The following is a 4451-nucleotide window of genomic DNA, read 5'->3' on the forward strand; positions in this document are numbered from 1 at the left end:
GTATATATATATACATATATATATGTATATATATATATACATATATATATATATGTATATATATATATATATATATATATATATATATATATATATATATATATATATATATATATATATATGAATATACTTAGGCAGGAGATTCTCATTCTGGCAAGAATTGTTGTCTATAATAGCATACTGACCTCTCCTAGTGTCGTGCTTATTTTATGTTATTTTTTCTTTGTGACCTTTCCCTAGCACATTCTATGTAATACTTCCCAATATATTAACTAATTAATGTTTTTATGTATTAATTCTGCCTAGAGAATGCAGTTGTGTAACTTCGAAATGTTATGTATGTTAAGTATGCACATCTATCCTCCACTCTCAACTTACCTTCCACCAAAAAATGATTTGATATTCCCCCACCCTCTCCCTTTAGCACATGTACATCCTTAACTCTTCCTATCATAATCCTATTTACCACTACATAATCCATTAACGCTCTACCACCCTTCCATCCACCACCCTCTCCCATGTGTACTTATTCTTATCTTTCTTCCAAAACACTGTATTTGCTATCATCAACTCTCTTTCTAGACACAATTCCACCATCAAGTCTCCACTACGATTTTTTCCTGGAACTCCACATTTTCCAACCACTCTATCAATTGGACTATTTCCTACCCTAGCATTAAGGTCTCCCATTACTATTACATTGACATTTCTCCCTAAATCCTCTATGCACTCATTTAAATCTATCCAAAAGCCTCCCTTTCTTCTACACTCTTCTCATTGCCAGGCCCATATGCACTTACAAAAACCCACATCTCTTTTCCCAGTTTCACCTTCATCCACATTATCCTTGAGGAAACCTCCTTCCACTCCACTACAGGTTTACCTATCTCTTCACTTACTAGAATAGCCACCCCTTCCCTCCCTCGCCCTCTCTTCACTCCTGATAACCTCTCACTTACACTCCCAAACTTACACTCACCCTTCCCTTTCAACTTAGTTTCACTCAAAGCCAACACATCCATCTTTCTTCTCACAAACATACTACCTATCTCTTCCCTTTTACTCTCATCTGTACCACATCCACGCACATTTAAAGACACAAACCTTTGGGTGCTGGTCGTAAAATTCCCAGACCCTCTTATGCCTTTACTTTTTCCTTTAGGAATGTCCCCTGTGGGGCTACAAGGAGAAGGATGTTTAGTCCCAATCCCCGTCCCTTTCTTCTCGCCTCTTACGATCCAAGTGGAAATAATTGGTGGGAGTATTGTTTTCCCCCACCACAGTAAATGAATACTCAGAGAAATGGTACAGGACAGCAACAAAGGGTTGGGGGACAGCATAACGGAGGGACAGTCGTAGTATAAAAGTGTCATCATGTCTCTGTGAACAGAGTTTTCCTCTATCATAGACAAAATGGTGTGTGGCTCTGGTCCGTAGGGGTGCCCCATATAGACCCTAAAGTATCAAATGCATGCTAATTTGCCACAATAACAAGCAGCCAATACCCAGACGGGAACATATATATATATATATATATATATATATATATATATATATATATATATATATATATATATATATATATGTATGTATATATATATATCGTATACTTAGGGCGCAGGTTCTCCTTGATACACACTGAGTTAAACACCACAGCATTATCACAATTGTTAATCTTCTTTCTAATATTTTCAATCCTTCTCACTATAGTTCTGACTTTGGGAGGGTGATCGAAAATCAATTTTCTCCAAAGTTCTCCATTTTAATAACAGAAGACGTTTCGACTTCACAGAGTCATTATCAATATAATTACATTTATCACAACACAATTACACAGAACACAACAATTACATTTTTCCGAACTGAACAGTGCGAAGGTGAGAAGGATTGAATATATATATATATATATACATATATATACATATATATATATACATATATATATATATATATATACATATATATATATATATATATATATACATATATATATATATATATATAAATAAATAAATAAAGAAATGACAAATGATAGCGTTGGCCTTTTAGTTATAAATATCAGAGCCTAACCTACATGGGTGGTGAGGGGGAGGGGGTAGTGGGGTGTGACCCATCTTAACTGCGTCGGTATGGGGGTTGGGGGGTTGGGGTGGGGGTTGCGAGGTCGGTTGGAGGGGAGGATGGAGGGAGTGGTTGGGAGGAGGAGGAAGAGATTGATTATGTATATACAGTATATATATATTTATATATATATATATACTGTATATACATATATATATGTGTGTGTGTGTGTTTGTATGTGTGTGTGTGTGTATGTATAATATGATAAATTGAATTAATACAGAAAAGTACCTTCATTACCAAGTACATTACCAATATATTTTGTGATTTCTGTCACTTCCAAAACGTCATCCTACTTATCATCTATATAATTATTATTATTACTATTATAATAGTAATAATAATGATAATTATCATTATTATTACTCCTATTATTATTTTCCTCATTATTATTATTATCATTATTATTACTATTATTATTATTATCATTAATATTATTATGATGGTATCATTATTACTATTATCATTGTTATTACTATTATTATTTATTATTATCATTTCTATTGTTGTTGTTGTGGTTGTTGTATTCATTATTATTACAATTGTTAATATTATTATATTGATATTATTATTATTATTATTATTATTATTATTATTATTATTATTATTATTATTATTATTATTATTATTATTATTATTATCATCATAATTAATGTTATTATTATTATAATTCTTCTTCTTCTTATTATTATTATTATCATTGTTGCTGATGTTGTGGTTGTTGTATTTAATATTATTATAATTTTTATTATTATTATCATTATTATTTTGATAACATTATTATTATTATTATTATTATTATTATTATTATCATCATTATTTTATCATTATTATTATATGATAACTTACAACAGCTATAGGATGTCAACATTGATAATAATAATATAATATTAATGATAATAATAATAATACAGCCTATACATCTAAGAATGCCATGGCAATTAATAAAATCACAAACGATATCCAGGACAAAAAATACAAGTATCTTCCGGTATTGGAAATTCCTTTCACTTCTTCAAAATGAATATGTCAGTGGGTCTCAGTCCCTGGAGGCCCGCTTCACGAGGGCGTCCTCTACCCCCTTGGCTGCGTAACATCGTTCTCTCCTGTACAAAAAAAGAAAAGAAAAAAAAAACAAGGGAAAAAAAACACGCTTATAAATATCGAAGAGGACTTTTCCTCAATACCGTCGACCTTATGAAGTCAGAAGTAAATATTGTGACTCGAATCAGGCGAATCCGGAGTAGCTGTAGAATTTGTGCCTGGTTTGATACAAGATCTACATGTGTGCATGAGTGATATAAACATGATTTGTATCTATGTTATAGTATGTGTACACTAACATAATTAGGCATGTCCTTTATTACAATTAACATAATTCTTTGGGATTGGGATAATGTGATCCGTCAAAACCAATATGCTCTCCATTTTCCAGAAATTGATGATCTTGAATGAAATAAAATCACCACAGTGAGTTGTACATTAACTTAAAAGTATGCAAAGCTTCCATGAAATTATATGTCGTAAACTCATTTCACCTGTTCATCAGATTGATGAGGACAGCCAAATGAAAAGACAAAGGAAGATCGTCCACAGGATCTTCAAGCGCATTAGAAATGACCAGCTGCTCCATCATCATCGTCCGGGGCTTTGGCAAAGCCCTCCAGAAAGTTTCCAAGTGGTGTCGTGAGGCATTCCAAAAAGTAAACTGCTGTGGAATTAAAGCCTCACCAGAAACTGGCGAAGACCAATTGGAACTCTTACATTTTGAAAGGTCTTGTTCCATCGACATCCCTCAGGAGAATAAGGGAGATTATAAGCCCAACGAGAAACCTAAAGAGAAGCAGAAATATCTCGAGGAAGAGAAGATTCTGCAAGAAGACGAAAAGGTTACAAAGGCTGATAAAGAGGAGATACTCGTAGAAGGCGTTCCAGACAATACCCAGGAGCTTTTAATACCGGTAGATGTTATTGTTCCTGATGAATACAAGGAAGAGTCTGAATGCAATTTACATTTATTGGTTAAGATCGGTGATAACAAAGAAGAGACAATGGACGTTGAAGATAACTTCAATGTTTCCGAAGAATGCGTTAAACACCATTCTGAGGCTTCTGGGGGTCGAGAGAAAGACCCATCAATACAAGAAAAAAATGTGGCTACGCTTTCTTCACCTCAAAATGACAAGGTATCGATCGAAAGTCAACCAGAAGAGGAAACTTGTCAACAAGAGTCAGAAACCAAAACTCTCACCCACAGAGAAAGACGAACTCGAAAATACAAAGCTTATTTATCACAAGTTAAGCAAGAAGAGTTCGTTAGTGAGCCTTTA

Source organism: Oratosquilla oratoria, unplaced genomic scaffold (genome assembly GCF_046742065.1).
Source record: "Oratosquilla oratoria isolate Oo_2021 unplaced genomic scaffold, ASM4674206v1 SCAFFOLD76, whole genome shotgun sequence".
Lineage (NCBI taxonomy): Eukaryota > Metazoa > Arthropoda > Malacostraca > Stomatopoda > Squillidae > Oratosquilla > Oratosquilla oratoria.